Source organism: Tamandua tetradactyla, chromosome 5 (genome assembly GCF_023851605.1).
Source record: "Tamandua tetradactyla isolate mTamTet1 chromosome 5, mTamTet1.pri, whole genome shotgun sequence".
Taxonomy (NCBI): Eukaryota; Metazoa; Chordata; class Mammalia; order Pilosa; family Myrmecophagidae; genus Tamandua; species Tamandua tetradactyla.
The window spans coordinates 101553736-101570491 of record NC_135331.1 but is presented as its reverse complement, the minus strand read 5'-3'; positions in this window follow the sequence as shown (position 1 = coordinate 101570491).

Below are 16756 nucleotides of genomic sequence, written 5' to 3'. Positions count from 1 at the left end.
CAAATATTCTAAGAAATGATCATGATGATGAATGTGCAACTATGTGATGACATTTGAATTACTGATTGTATATGTAGAACGGAATAATCATATGTTAAGAATGTTTGTGCTTCTTTGTTGTCACATTTTTAAAAAAAATTTTTAATAAATTTTAAAAAAAGTTAAGGAAAATGAAATTGTATTCTTTAAAAGTCCTTGTAAAAATGTATCACACACTGTCAAACCTTCTTGATCAGAAACTTGACCGTGCTCCAATTTTCCGTGAAGATTTAGGCTCACCATTAAGAATATCCTCTACTGTCATTGGAACATGAGGATGCCCTTTCAGGTGCCAAGACCTATCATTTGCTCTGTCTCTATCCTGAATGACTCCCAACTGCTGTCAGGTTTTAGTTCTTGGCTTGACTTTTTATAGTTTGTATCTTCCCCATCTTTGCTGTCAATGAGCATATCCTTAATAGCCTTTTCCCCCTTGTGATTTTACTCTTTTAGTGCATATAGAACTTAGATAACCAAACACGCTAGAACAGTAAATAGGCTCTGAGTTCAGGCAGGGGGAAAAATCTATAAGTTGAGCTCTAAAATGTAATGGTCAGACCAGGAGCATCGTTCGCCTGCTCCGAGGTCTTCTTCTCTCAGTTCCCATCACCTGAATGGTGGCGATATCCAGATTGGGCTCTGGATACGTGAAGTGTTACTGCACTTGCCCTGACGTAGGCACCCCCACCGGAAGCAGGGAGTTTGGGGGCCTGGGCAGTGCCCTGGAGTAGCTCAGGGGCTTTGGCCAGCCCTCAGCCTCTCTCTGTTTCCCAGGCCCCACCCTGTCTCCTGGCCAAGGAGACGCAAGAAATCCTGGCAGAAAATGCTGTTCCCTGCTGCCCTGCGGAGATGACCACTTCATGGAGAGTGGAGAGAGGAAGGAGGAGAAAAGCGAAATGAAAGGTCTTCTTTCAGGCTTAAGGTTGTGTGGAGTGGCCGCCCCACGGCCTGCCAAGAGCTGACTCACGGGGCTGGGACGAGGCACTACAGGTGCACTCAGGCCTGCAGACAATAGGCGCCTGTTGCAAAGAGCCCCACTCTGCAGACAGACCACCGGGGTCAGGAGGAGGTGGCCCCACGAGGGAGTGCGGGGGCCGGAAGGGCAGACGGGAGAGAGCCCAGCTTGGCAGGCTGTCATTCTCCGTCCATCTCAGGGCCAGGTCCTGGGCACTCACAGCCATGCGGTCCCTGGGATTGAACGGCTGTGGGGCGGGAGCACTGGACCAGGAGTCTGAAGGCCCGGGGTGGTCTCTAATGTGGGCCTCGCTTCTCATCTCCCAGCCCTTAAAGTTCTGGTTCCAACTGCTGCTGGCAGGCTCTGAAATTGGTGATGGCACATGCCCTTCCTGAGCCTCATTTTCCCTGTCTCTGGGTAGAAGTGAAGGAAATCTCAAGCTGCTCAGGAAGACGGTGGGGCCTAAAGTGCTCTCAGCAGGAGCTAGTGGTTCATGCATGCAGAGCGCCTGCTGTGTGCCAGCACCACTCTGAGCCACTTCTAGCTCTTCGCCTTTATCTTTGCCTCCTATGAAGTAAGTGCCATTGTTGCCCCCATTTTACAGATGAGGAAGCTGAGGCACAGATGGCTCAATGATGTGCTGTTGCAAGGTAGGTTTCAAAGCCAGAGCTGTGTGAGCCTGGAGCCCATGCTAACCCCTCCACTACACAGCCATCCAAGTAGAGCAGGACACAAGGTCCTGTGTCTTGGCAAACGCAGGCCTGGCCCTGGGGTCTGGTCTGGGCGATGGGAGCAGAGTGGGCAGGAGGCTCCCTGGAGGAGGGGGAGGTTGAGCATGGGGTTCCCGGCCTGGGGGTGGACAGCATGGGAGACGGGGGCTGAGATTTGGGATTCTCAGCATCACCTAGTCAGTGGGTTGGGGGTGGGGGTGGAAGGGTGGGGAGGGAGCCTTGCTCCCAGCTCTCTACAGTCCTGAAGTAGTGGCCAGGGAACCCCTCCAGGGCTGCATGCCATGGAAGGCTGCTCACTGCTAGCTGTATGATTCTGGGCGAGTTCCAGAGACTTTTTATGTCTCAGTTTTTTCATCTGTACAATGAGAATTATAATACTGACCTCATGAAGTCGTAATCATAATAAAATGAATTTAAATGAAGTGATTCATGCACAGTGCTTAGTGTAGTGCCAGACACTCCCTCACACATACCTTCTCTCTGGGCTAAGGATGCCTCACTTCTCTCATCTTCCTCCTGGACTGGGATTCAGTGGGCTCCTAGGTCTAGTGTGGGGTTTCTGAGGCCATCAGAGTCTCTGAGCAGCCCAGCTCCTTCTGACCTGAGCCCCCTTCTTACCTCCTTTCCCCTATGGGGACCAAAGCAGCCTGCCTGGACTGACTGCTTTGCCAGTGGTACCCCAGCCCGGGACACCTGCAGAGCTTTCTCTGCCTTTGCCCTGGCTGGCAGGAGATGAGGCACAAATGCCACAGAGGTGAGTGTCTAGAGATCTGGGTTCGAGCCCTGGCTCTACCTGACTCAGTGGTTAGATCAGCCAGCAGCCCTCACTGAGGTTTCCTGTGTGTAAAGTGAGGCTGGAGTTGGGGCCCACTCCCATGGGGGCTCTGTGGGAGCCAGGCCATGGCAGCAGTCCCGGGGAGGGGGGCGAGGCTGGACCAGGCAGGCAAGGATGGGGGGAGAGCTGCTTTCCCTGGTCTCATCTCTCTGCCATCCATCTGCCTCCCTTCCGTCCAGAGGCCTGCCAGGGCACCCTGCTTGTGGAAGGAGAGGGCCTTGATAAGGAATCAGACTGAGGAAAGCCAGTCTGCCTGTTAATCTTCCCTACTCCGAGCCAGGCAGGAAGATGGGCAGGGCGAGGACCTGACCCCAGGCCCAGCCGTGTCTAGACCTGGTGCTATCAAGGCAGCAGGTCATTAGTCAGTGAGCCTGGGGGAGTCCAGGGCTGGCTCCCGGGGCTCTGGGCTGCCTCTCTGCAGGAAGCAGGCCTGCTGGGACTGCTGGTTTCAGGTTGGCAGGGACAGCTGCAGGGCCACGCCAAGAGGAGGGGGAGCTCCTGCCTGCCATTCACAGGGGACAGGACAGCAGGCGTGGGGCCTCCCTCAGCCCTCAGCCCTCAGCCCTCAGCCCTCAGCCCCTCAGCTCACCCTCCTGGGTGGGGGCCTGCAACGACATAGTCAGCACCCAGCCGGAGCTCGGGGACGGTCAGCGCCTGTCACTGTGCTTGTGGCCGTCACTTTTCCTACCACACCTTGAGCATCTCTTATTGGACTTTGGCTCCAGGGACTCAAATTATTCACCCCATTTGAAGGATGGGAAGAAATTAAGGAGAGATTTAAACCCAGGTCGGTGTGTCTCCAAAACCTAATCTCTTTCAAACATTACTTAGCCTGTGTCAGTCATCTGGGGCACTTGTTACTAATACATATTTTCTAGACCATTCCAGGCCTGCTCAATCAGGATTTCTGGGAGGTCGATCCCAAGAATCTGTATTTTTAATCCCCCGCCTCAGCCCCCCCATCTCCCCCCAGCTGACTGTGGCACAGGGGCTCCGCCTCTGACGTGGGGAAACTCGGACCTGAGGGAGAACAGGGCAGAGGCTGTGAGGACGGCATACCGTGGGCCTCCTTCCCCTCTTCCTGAGCACCCTCCAAGTCCTTGGGACCAGGAGCCTGACTCCTTAGGGGCCAGGAGATCTTGGCCACTTCCGTCCCTCATCCACTGAGGAGAACCAGGTCTGTCCCTTCAGAGGCACGGGGGGCAGGGGGCAGCGCTCCCAACTCATCCGCACATTGTGGGGCCAGCACGGCCCCAGAGAGGGCCCTCAGCCGCTCGGAGGCCCCTGATCCCTCAGACCTCCGGGCCCCACACTTGGGCCGCCTTTGCCCACGGCGGTCTCCGCCTGGTCTGTTTCTCATCAGCTTTTCTGGAGCTTGAGGAAACCAAGGCTTGCAGGCGGGCCAGCAGCCTGGAGGTTTTGGAAGGGAGGAGAAGCCAAATCCCCGAGCACCGTGGGCCTCCACGTCCCTGGGCCTGCACAGGCCCACACACACGAGTGTGAATCTGCAGGCACACGTGCACACATCCAAGCAATCATAGACACACACGCTCTGGCTCAGGGTCGCAGGCCTGAGGGGGGGCCCTGGCTGGGTTACAGATCTCGGTGGCCAGGGAGGTTGGAAGGCCTCACCCCGGCTGGCCCCAGCTCCTCCCGTCTCAGTCCCTCCTTCCTCTGGCTGCCCGACCCCAGTTCATAGGACATCAGATCTGGAAGTATCCCCCTTGCCTGCCTGCCCATGAGGGACTTCTAGGCCAATGGAGGAGGCTCATGAGGTGTGAGGCACCTCCATGATGAAGCCTGCTCTGCTCTCTGCCCCACAACACCCTGAGTTATGGTTCCCAGGCAGGGAAGGGCAAGGCCTGGTGTCCAGGGAGAACTCACTCACGAAGACCTGCCTAGGTGCTGAGTGGGGGTCAGGAGGCATAGGGAGGGCACCCTCGTCAGCCCCAGTCCTTGGCTGACCTCATGGGTCCTGAGAGTTCCCTCCTCCCGGGTTAGCTTCAGAGACAGAGGCTGACTCCCATATCTGTGATAAGAACCAGGCTTGGAGGGGACCGGCAGCTGGGGTCCTGTGCCCTTGACCCAGGAGGTGACGGTGTCTGGGGCCTGGACACAGCCCTGCCCTTGGTGGGGGTGGTGAGCTGGACTGACTTGGGGATGGACAGCCTCTCCTTCCCCCTTTGGATTTGGGGACCACGGGCTCAGCCCAGCTGTCAGAGCCGTGGGAGCTCCTTGAAGGCATGGCACACCCAGGACAAGCCTGGTGCCAGGAGCGTAGTTGGTGCTCAACACATACCAATGGTGCAAATGCACCAGTTTTTGCTCCCAATTCCTTTCTTTCTATATACTTAGTGTCTTCCTTTCCCTTCCTGTGCCTCAGGCTTGGGACACCTCCCAGCACTTTTTGGGACTTTCTTGGGATCCCCAGTGAGGGGCATAACTTGAGCTCCCAGAGCCAGTTGGGGCCAAAATCCTGAGATGCTCTCTGAGATGCTGCAGACCTTGGCTATGTCATGAACAGATATTGCTTGGCTAGAGACAAACTTCCTCAGAGAAGTCTGGGGAGGCATTATGGGTCGGACACTTCCCTTTGGGGAGAGCCCCTGTTGGCCACCCCTGCCGCAGACAATTTGCCAATCCTTGTCACCCACCCCGCTCCTGGTCTGAGGGGCTCCCCCTGTCCACTCGCTCAAGGAGACCTGAGCGGAGCCCCCTCCACACTCTGAGCTGAGATTTCGGATGCTGACAGTCTGGCCTAGGAGATGCCCCCTCTCCGCAGAAAGAAGGTCTGCAGGGCGAGAGGAGGAGCAGACAGGGACAGAAGTCAAGACACTTCCCTCCCAGGTGGCCGGCTGGGCCTCGGGCAGTGAGCTGGGCCCGGCTGAGGGTGTGCCGGGACCATGCCACCCACCGGGCTGGGAGACAGCAGCCCTGGATTTAAGAACAGGCTCTAGTGCCCGGACAGCCTGCCGGGGTTGACCCTCGTGTGCTGAGACCTCCGGCAGCGTATTTCACGTCTCTGTGCCTCAGTTCCACCCGCGGTGAAACCGGGAGCATAACAGCCCTCCCGGTCAGGCCATTTTGAGAACTGAATGGATTACTGCATGCAAATCACTTAGAACAGTGCCTGTCGCCTTAGAATAATAGTGATGGACATTATTATTATAGTCTGAGGCAAAACAAAGGGCACCCTAAGGGGCTCTAATTGTTGACAGTTGGTTTCCTCCGCTTGATTCTGTGCTTTCACATATTTTATCCCTTGTGCCTGGCACATCTTAAGGCCTTAGAAAATGTGTGTTGGAAGGCTGAACACAGGAATGAGTGAATCAGGGAGCGGACAGCGTCAGGAGAATCTTCCTGGAAGAGGCAGCGCTTGAGGAAGGGTCTGAGTTCTGGGTGGGGGTGGGGGTGGCTGAAGCAAAGGTTCAGCTTCAGGGTTCAGCCTCTGTCAGGGAGGCGCGAGAGGAGTGGAGCCAGGGCTGAGGGGGGGCCAGGTGGGAGAGGGGAGGCTGGCAGGAGAGGACCCCAGGGGTGGCCCTGCTCTGGGGCCTGGGGGTCTGGGGGCCTGGAGCCCACGGAGGCGAGGACTGATGGGGAAAGTGTGGGAAGGAGCAGGAGGGTCCTTCAGCTTAAACCTGGTCCTCCTCCAGCCCAGTCCTCAGCGGGCCGTTTATGGGGTCCGACATTCTGTTGTCACTGGGAGAAAAACCAGCCTCGCTCGGCAGACCCTTCAACAGGTGGAGAAACAATTGTTGCAGATAAGAGGATTTCAAACAAATACAACTCTGCTACAGGAGATTTAAAAGAGGGAAAGGATTGTGAGCTTTCTCTCCCTTTTTGCCTTCCTTTCTTTCTATCTCTGCCCTGCCCTTCCCTCCCTCCTTTTCTTCTGTCTTTCTTTCTTGTCTTATCTCTGTCTGATCAACCTACTCCTGGGCTAAGAACAAACAAACAAAACACGCTCCCTCACAGTGAACTCCTGTGGTGATCACTAAGGACCTACAGGAGGGTTTATTGGCCTAAAGATCCTTAGGGGTTATTCTGTCCATTCCCCTGCCTTCAAGGCATGACTGTATATCAATCTTCCCAGTTGGACAGCACACCCCCTGTCTCCCTTGGAGGTGCCCTGTGGCCCTCCACTCTGGGTCTGCCATCCGGAAGGGCTCGAGGGATGATGCATGGGCAGCAGAGGCCCTATGGAGACCTTGCATAGTTGGCCACAGATCATGACCCAAGAAGAGGCTCACCTGGGGTGGGCATCCACCTTGGCTGCATGGTGAGGAGCATCCGCTGGAAGGGGAGACTTAGGCCTGCCTCAAGGAACCCCAGTCGTAAATAGATAAGTGCACTAAAAATATTAGCCCGTGCCTTTACTTTTGAGGAAAGGATGGAGGGGCATAGAGTGGGTGGGCCCCCAGAACCCATCTCACCCGGTGAGTGAGTGAGAGCATGTGCAAAGCTGTCAGGTCAAGGGGCGGTGAGGAGAAGCTGCTGTCCCAGCGGCCCACAAGGAGACCCCTCTTAGTTCCCAAGAGCCCTCTACCCCTTCCCTGTCTCCATCCTGACTCTGAGCAACAAGGAGGTGGGGCCAGGTGGGAGAGGGGAGGCTGGCAGGAGAAGACCCCAGAGGTGGCCCTGCTCTGGGGCCTGGGGGTCTGGGGCTCATGGAAGTGAGGACTGATGGGGAAAGTGTGGGGAGGAGCAGGAGGGCCATATCCTTTTGCAGTAGGAAAGAGTGCAAGCTGGAGAAGCAGGAGGTTGGGAGAGGCCTGCTGAGTGGCTTTCTGGAGTCTGGCGGGCGAGCAACCACAGGAGATAAGCCGTCTGCGATAAGAACCATTCAAGCCACCTTGTTTAGGGGAGAGCCTGTTGGTGACAAGCTGAGCCTCGCACGGCCCAGGGTGTGTAAGTGGTGGGGAGGTGGAGAGGTAGGGGTAGGGGGCACCGTTCAGAGCTCCTGGCTTGAGGTGGGAACTGGCAGAGCAAGAGATCTTCAGAGACAGCCCCAGCTCCTCCAGTCTGTTTCCATCCATGTGGAAACATTCCCATCGCCTGACATTGGAGCATCTCCAGTGGGACCTCATTATGATGGAGAACTGTGGATGGAATGGGGAGGGGGAGGGGGAGGACGGGTGGGGAAGAGTTTCAGCCTCTGGTATAACAGAAAGACCCAAGTTCTGTCCAAGAACACATCTAGATTCCCAGCAGCCTCTTGGCTTCTCCTCCTGGTCAGGCTGTTTGCCCATCAGAGTTAGCATGTGCTGCCTGGCCACAGGCACATCATTGGGCACTCACTGACACTCATACACCCCCACTAAGGGAGAGAGGCGAGTGTGCCTTAGAGTTGACTGGGGCCTTTCCAGGGCAGGAAGATCCCCCCTGGGACTCAGGTGATGAGCTTGGGTCACCTGCAAGCATCTGCAAATGCCCACACTGGGAGGACTCTCATAGTACAGCAGGCAAAACCAAGGCTCAAGGAGGGGGAGGGACTTGCTTAAGTCACACAACACTTGAGAGTTCCTAACTCTCACCCATTCTCCAGGCCCCACAAGAGCCATGAGAATCAACCTTCTACTCTTCCCCTGTGCGTGTGTGCACTTGTGTTCATGCGTGTGTGCTTGAAGGGTGTGCTTTGCAGACCCAGTGGCTGGTCCTGGTCTTGGAAGGGCTCCCAAGCCCTGCCCTGTCCCGGTCTCCGACCTCCTGGTCAGCCAAAGCAACCCACGTGGGACGGCCCCAGACTTCCAGGCGGCACTCACTCATCACTCCATTAGTTGCTCTCCTACCGACAGGCCACAGGCGGTTCTCATTTTGGCCTGGCCCTCCCCTACGTCCTGCAAGAGCATCAGGACTCGGCTCAGTTCCTGCATCCTCAGTGACAGCTGAGCTCGCAGCAAATTTACCAGAGCACAGTATGGTCAGGCGGGTAAATTGGCTCTCAGGAAAATCATCGTCTGCCTTCACCAGGCAGTGCTTTTCTAAAGCTGGGCATGGTCTCAGCCCTGCTTTCCCTTCCGGAAGGGGGGCGCAAAAGCCATGGGGCCAGCCAGTGGGGGGGTGGTTGGCAATAACATAAATCAAAAATGCCTGAAATGACTATGGATAGGAGCATGCTTTATGCAAACAGATGCAAATCGGCATGCAAATCTACCCCCAGGGTGGGGAGGACATGTGCAAATCAGGGCTCCAGGAAGTTCTGAAGATGAGGCTCTCTGTTCTCATGAATGAGATCCAGGGATCCCCAGATGTGTTCTTGGACAGATCTTGGGTCTTTCTGGTATACTAGAGGCTGAAACTGCTCCCCATCCCCCATCTCCTCCCTCACCCCTGGAGGCCTCTCTCTGCTTACATCACGTGGTCTGGACTTGAAGTCACTCAGGGGCTAGGGAGGGAACATAGAAAGGTCCAGACACAGCTTCCTACAGGGCCCAGCTTTCCTCTACCTGCCCTAGGCTGCACCCCTAAATGCCCTCCAGATCCTAAGTCCTGCCCCCTCCAAGTGGCTGGGAAGGGCCTGTGGCTCCCCATTTCCAGGAGTGCAGCCTCTACCTGAAGCTTGGCCCATCCCTACAGGCTTGGCCAGGAACATGGTCTGCCCGTCAGAAAGGCAGCCTCCCCCTGTTGTTCCCAGCAATGCCAAGCACACGAAAGACTCTCAATAAGAGATGAACAAACAAACACAAATTCAAATGTGCAGTCATTTCCTTCTGGGGACCTTTGGTTTTCCCCTCCCACCTCTCGCCCAGCATTTCTCTAAGCAGCCTGTGCAGTGGAGCTGAAGTGCTCTTTCCAATGCCCCCAGCCAGCCTGAGCTTCCCCGGTTGGGAGTTTGTCCTGCTCATCTCCCTGGTCCTGGAGCCTTCCGTGCAGGGCTCTCAGAAGTTGGTTGGCTCAATAAACACACAAACACATAGATTATAGGAGTCTGTCTACTTTCCTCTCCCCCTGTCTGGACTGTGAGTACCTGGAGAATGAGAATAAGTCCTCACTGGAGCTCAGGCTTGACACATCAATGTCCCTCAATGCACGTGGGATGGATGGATGGGTGGATGGGTGGGTGGGGACTGCTGCGGCCCTGATCTGTTGACAGCTTTGCTTTTCCCATTAGATTCTGAGGGTCTTGGCTCCCTGGGCAAATAAAGGATGGAATGGAGGGATGAACAAGAGAATGAATGAATGAATGAATGAATGAACAAGGAGACCGTTACTTGCCACTTCAAGCCCCCCACACACAGCCTGTGCTTAGATAGGAGCTCCTCTCCCACCTTCTCTCTGAAGCCTGCTCAGCCTCTAAGCCTTCACCCCCACACCTCTCTTCACCATCCCCCACTCCCTACAAATCCTGACTGCCCCTAGTTCTCCCAGTGGGCTTGACCCCAGCTCTCCAGGTGGGATCAGAGCCCCACAACTTCTGGACACCGTTTCTCTAGCTTCCTTCGTGGAGAGGGGGATGCAGCTCTGGAGCCAACCAGACTTGCTGGGCTTGACTCTTTCTTCTTGCCAGGTGGCTAGAGACTAAATCTTCCCCAGGCTCAGTTTTTCCACCTGTAAAATGGGTGTAATACTGGTTGTTCTTGGAATTAAATGAGGTCTCAAACTGACTCCTGGGACGGGGCCTGATGTTCAGCAGTGCTTGGAATGTGGGGGTCCCTTTTCCCTCTTTGTCCCAGGTCGATGCCTCCCCCGGCCCCCATGGGGCTGCAGAGACCAGGAGAGGTGCCCTGTTTGTGAGGAGCAGGACGACAGGACTTAGTTCCTGTAGTGAGGGGTGTTCTGGAGCCAGGTCACCTGAGAACCCAGCCTGGGAACAGAGAAGGAGTCGAGGGCCATTAGGCCAGGGAGAAGAGGTGACCTGGGAAAGAGTCGGAACTGGTGCAAATAAGTAGAGTGTTTGACCAAGGGATGGCTATTTTCTTCCCCAAAAGAACTGCTAAAATATTGAAATAGAGCTTGAGGCCAGGTGAAAGAGAGGCCTTCCCAACCACGGAGGGCGAAGGAGAAGTACAGCGGCCGATGTGGAAGCTGAGGCTCTCCTGCCTAATGTTTAGAGGACTTTGAGAGACAAAAAAGAACTTGAATTTATCTTCTGCCCCCAAGTTGTCAGAGTCCTTGCCTGAGCCTCATCCCATTTCATCCCCACAACAAGCCCTCAATGACTGGCAGCCTTTCACCTTGGGAGATAAGAAGGGCCCCGGGCTCCCCACCACACCTGAGGGAAGGAAGTTCTGAGGGGTCGTGGGACTGGCCCAGGTCACCCCGTGGAGATGTGGGAAACTAGCCTTAGAGCTGCTGAAAAAGTGAGCCATGGATAAGGGCTTTCCTTCACCCTTTGTGAATTTCCTTCACAAATTGGCATTTGTCCCTGAAGTTGAGATTCAATGCTGACTTCTCTGCTTGCTTCAGGGAATGTGGAGTGGAGGCCAGAGAGATTTACCCAATCCCTTGGGGCACAGGGAGGCTGGAGTTTGCACTTTGCCTCTGGTGCTGGTCCGGGACCAGTTGGGAGTCAATGAAGAGGACTCTTCCCCGGCAAGAGAAGGGTGCATCAGGGTGGGGAGGCGCTGGGCCTCCGAAGTGGCCTGGAGCTCCCACCATCGCTGGCAGAAGCTTCTCCCATTCCATCTGGGCGGCCGGCCTGTCCTTTGGCCCGTGCGGCCAGACACCCCCACCCCTTCCTCCCAGCCCGGCCCATCTCCGCCTTGCCCCAACCCCGCAAACAATGTGTTGTTGACAGTCCATGGCGCGGAGGGGGGCAAACACTCGATAACACGGTCCCCACCATACCAGACATCCTAACAGTGGGCAGGGCTCAGTGCTGTGACAGGAAGATGCTTTGAATACATCATCCTGTCAACTGAGTTTATTATTCTTTCACTCAAGATAAACTGCAGCCGCCAACGAGGGGCTGTATAAATTCCAGGCTCAGAAGTTGAGCAGGCCCCACTCCTTGTAAAACACTCACACACACACGCATGCACACACATAAATCCTGCTGAGAAAATACCCCCTCCAGGCCCCGCGGGTCTCTTGGGGGGCTCGGTAGCCTCTGTCTCATGGGGTGGTCCCAGGAGCAGCTACAGACACCAGGGGACCCAGGCCTGGGCATAGCCTTGGGTTACTCCCTGGCCACGCCAGAGATGACTCAGTCGGGGTCTCCCTACAGGAGCCAGCTGTCCCTCAGGTCAAGCCCAGCTTCTTGACTCCAGGCCTCTGTCTCTCCAAGGCCACCTCTCTGCCATGGGTGGCTGGACCAGCCACACGGCTGTGTCAGGGAGGAGACAGGGTTTCAGACTCGAGAGCCAGCAGCCCGGCCCTTGGAGAAAGCAAGGCTCCAACCAGGTCTTCGGAAGCAGTCCTCATCCTGCTTGGTGCACCCCCTGCCCCTTCACATGGAGAGGGAAGGCTGAAGGGTCCAGCCCTCAGTCGGGCCTGTGCTGACCCGAGAAGGGAACCCCTGCGCCCAGAGTACAAATCTGGGCCTTTCCTCCCGGGGCCCTTGGGTATTTGCAATGAAAAGAGAGGTCATAAGGATTCATTTTGGCCTTGCTTCTCTCACTTGGGGGCTTAGATTTTAAACAACTGATTCTGGGTGCAGGGGTAATAAGAGAGAGGCAGCAGGATGCAGTGGAAAGAACTTGAGCTTTGGTGATAGAGAATGAGGACAATCATTTCTATCACATGGAATTGTCTAAGGACTGGAGGCAAGGCACGGCATACAGGTATACAGTAGGTGCCTCTTGTCAAGTTTGGGGGAAATGTGATTTTTATCTTGGTGTGTAGATCGCAAGATAAAAATAAAATATTCGCCTAAAAAAACAATCAACGAATGACCTGTTCATAAGCAGGCTGGGAAGACAGGCAGTATTCCCATTGTATGGATAGGAAAGGAAAACAACAAATAGAACTCCAGGCATCTGGAATAGGAAATTCATTTCACTTCTCGCTCCAAAGCATCGTGATTATCACAAATGAGCACCAGCTGTATGCAAGGAACTATGCTGGATGTTGGGGGGATGTAAAGAAAGAGCTTGACTATACTCTAAGTTTATCCCCTCTCTAGAAAAAGTGTAGGCTCTGTCAGGAAGAGAATTGCCTGTCTGTCTGTCCTGCTGTTTCCCTTGCTGAAGATTTGAGGTTCCAGGACAGGTCTCACCACTTTCAAAGCCATGTGAACTCGGGTCGGAGGCTTGGCAGCCTTGTCTCCCTGTCTGTGAAATGGATACAGTGATCGCTGCCCCACAGGTGCCCCGCAGGTGGGGTCCTGGGGAGGATGAGTGTGGAAGGACAGTGCCAGTTCCAGGGACCTGCTCAGACCTACAGGATCTCATTCTTCCAAGGCAAAGAAGGAGAGTAAAACTAAGCGATGAAAGGCCCTGCTCCTGTGGAAGCTGATGGCTTCCTTCTGTCGTCCTCGTTCCCAACAACTGGTCCAAGGATCATTGAGTGTTCGGGACATACCACTCCTTCCTCCCCAGCAAGGACAGGAAGCAGGTGGGAGAACCTGGCACACTGAAGGAGGCTCAGGGCATGTCCCAGCCCCAGGCCCTCCTAAATGACGCTGGGACCTCACCAGAACCCAGAACTGGGGCTCCTTGCAGTGCTCCCTAAACGGGATTTGCAGAACCCACACCAGTGATTTTGGGCTACTCCAGGGGACATTTTTGGGAAGTGAGAACCCAGTGGATACCTAGAACTCAGAGCATCTGGCCCAGTGCCTGTGTTCTCCAGAGACTGGTGCTCCGGGGAACTGGTAAGTTATGCTTTCAGGGGTTGCCAAGGGAATAATGGCCTGAACCCCACCTCATCCTTCAAAATAAAGCTCCTTTGACCAGTTTCATATCTTGGGCTCCACCTAAGACCTGACTGGAGAATTCTACTGCTAAAAGGGAAATGGGGAATTCACTGATGGAGACCGATCTTCTCAATTCACAGATGAAAAGGTTCAGAGAAGACCAGTGACTGTGACCACCCAGAGCTCAGTGAACAGTCGGAGTTTGGCTTCTGGCCCAGTGCTCACTCCCTCACTCCAGCCTACCCCCGGCCATCTCTCAATGGCTCACCAAATCTGAGTTTGGAAGATTCTGTCTGAATCTCCTGAGCAGCTTGTTAAATTAGGAACCTGGTAATCTGAATTCTCTACAAGCTGGGGGATTCTTATTCATACCTATGACTGGGAGCCCGCACGCTGGGCCATGAAGGGCTCTGACAAACCACCAGTTAAGAGCCACATGTCAGCTGTGTGACTTTGGCTAGATTACTTTCCTTCTCTGTCTCTCAGTTTCCTCATCAGTTAAAGGGGATAGCAATACTACCTGTACTCAGCATTGTTGGGACATTAAATGAGTTAATCCACAACTAAAATCCAAGCTCTTGTAATCCCTTACACTCTGTTCTCCCCTCACTCTGCTCTTCCAGCCATAGTAGGTACTCCTGGCTCTTCCTTGAACATACCAGATATGTTTCTCCTCAGGACCTGATCTCTCTGCCTGCAACTCTGGTCCCCCAGATAATTCCGTGCCTCCTTCTTCACCTCCTTCTGCACAAATGTCACTGAATAAAGGCCTGAGCTGACCGCTCCTTCTCCTGGTTTACTTCTCACCACCTGGCCTATGCTCTGTTGACTCACTTCTTGGTTTACTGTCTGTCTCTTCATCCACTTGAATGTCAGCTCCCCGAGGGCAGGGACTTTGTCTTGCTCACCGACAAATGGTGCTTGGCACTCAATACATTTTATTGATTGAATGAATTAAAAGAGTATTTAAAACTATGCCAGGCATATAGTAGGCACTCAATACATGTAACTATTTTTTTCACGTTTCCATCTATATTGGACATGGTAAAGATCAAATATGGGGGGAGGGAGTGGCTCAACCCCCGAAGGTAAGGGGAGGCGGTAAGGGGGCATCTCCCAGGCTGAAATAGACCCACATGAGCTGTGTGACCTCAGGTAGGAGAGCCCATGCCTCTCGGACCCCCTTTTCTGTCTGATCGAAGGGAACGTCCGTACCTGTCCTGGGTTTTGGTGTCCAGGCAGCTGCGTCTGCTGTTATTTTGGCTCTCAGCTCAGAAACAGACGGGACCCAAGGACAGATGCTTGAGCGAGGTCATGACTTAAGGATCTAATGTCATCCTGACATGGGAGCAGAGTAGTCACCTGCCTTGGCAATGCAGCTGCAAGGACAGGAGTCTCACTCACAGCGGGGAGGGTGGTAGGAAGGGGGGTGCTACTGTCCTCTGACAGGTGGGAAGATGCCCCCAGGCCCCCAGTCTCCTTCACCATCTCCTCCAACCAGCGTCTGTTGACTGAGGGAACCTGGAGATCGCTGTCTGTCGGGTGCAGCTTCACTGGGCACTGCCCACTGTGCGGTGTGGGTGGGGGGTGGCTTCTGGAACATTTGTCCCACCTAGGACCATGGCCTTCCAGGCTCTGCACAGCATATGTTTAATAAATGTATCCAGATTGCACAAATGAATTAAATGAATGAAGGAGCGAGGGAATTTTCCAGACTTCACCACCCCCTCCCCAGCTGGGGGACTCGGGCTGCATCCTGCCTCTTCCCCACTGTGGGAAAAAGCAGCAGTTGAACAAGGAAGACACTTTCTAGTGCTAACTGTATGTAAGGACTACCCCAAGGGTGCTCCTTGCCTAGTGGGGCGGAGACACACAGAGACGGTGTGAGAGGTTTCCTTCAGTGGAAGGAGAAGACAAAGAGTGGGGTCCTCAAGACTGATTCTAAGTGGCCAGTTGAGCAAAGGGGAAGGAAAATGTAGGCCAAGAGCTGGAGCAGAGGCCTAGGGGTGTGAGATAGCCTGGGGTGAGCTGGGAAAGAACCAACAATTCAGGGCAACTGGAGTTGCTTAGAGAGGAGAGCGGCTAGAGAGGGGGTTGGAGAGGAAGGTAGGGCCCAGGCCTGGGTGACCTTCAAGCCCTGCTGGGGCCCTGGGGCTTTGAGGAGGGGGGCCTTGGATGGGTTTTAAGCAGGGGCTGAACTTGTCCTGTGGCTGCAGAATGGCAAAGAAATCAGAGGACAGCGATGGGAGCCTCTGTGTAGTCCCCTGGGGATCTGAGCGAAGGCAGGGCTAGCGGGGCTTCCATCCCAGCCTCCTGCACTTATTCATTGAAAGCACCTGGTCTACTCCACCAGGTGAGGAAACTGAGGCCCAGAGAGAAGACTTGGAGGTCCCGGAGCCACTGAGAGCCCTGGTGCAGGGGCCAGTGGGGTTCTCTCTTCCAAGCTCAGAGGGAAACTCTGCTGAGGCTGGGCCTTGTTCAAAGTTTCCTATAAGGCCATTGCCTCAACTCTGTGGTTTTCCTTTTAAGAGAGAGCTCAGTTCACTGAACTCAAAGGCAAATCTGTTTCCTTGACGTTCTCTACAGAGATAATAAAGTTAATGGGATTATTTCCTGTGCATAAGAATAGGGCTGCTAAGAAAACATTATGGAATAAAGGTTGTTTGCAAAGGCCAGACTGAAAGGCCAAATCTTCGCCACCAGGCGGAAGTAGAGGGTGTGTCCTCAGGGGCCCAGGGAATGGGTGCCACCAGCGCCTTGATTTGCCTGAGCCTGCCGTGGGCTCTGCCCACTTCCCTTCTGCCTCACTGGGCTCTGATCCACGCAGATGAACAGATCACACAGCCTCTGGCCCCGTCTTCCCCATTACCGAGGGACCAGATCTGTCCGTTAGGTTTTAGGAAAACCAACTCCATCCTGGACCCAGACAAGGTCCAAGCTGGAGGAGATTTTAAAGATTGTTCGGATCATCTCATTGTAAATGGTGAACCTGAGATCCAGAGAGGGGAGGTAGCTTGTTCCGGGTCATGGAATAAGTTCTAGCAAGTCCAGATAGGGGAAACTGAGGCCCAGATATGGGAAATGACTGCCTCTCGTCCTATAGCCAGCTGGTGGCAGAGTGTAGTGGGGACACTGAGGCACAGAGAAGAGGAAGGGCTTGCCCAGACTCCCAAAGCACAGCGCTGGCAAAGCCTGGGCTGATCTAGGTCCCTGCACCCCAGGACAAAGGTCGCTCTGTCATCTCCTCTGAGCTCTCCCCACCCCCAGGTCCCTTCCACAGAGAGAAGCCACAGTGGTTCACTCAGTTCCATCTCTGTTTGCTGAGTCTCAGTCATCCCTGGTGGTGTCCTCTGAACCCCCTGCCTAGCCCCTTTAGATCTTATCGGTCCAAGCCCCCAGGA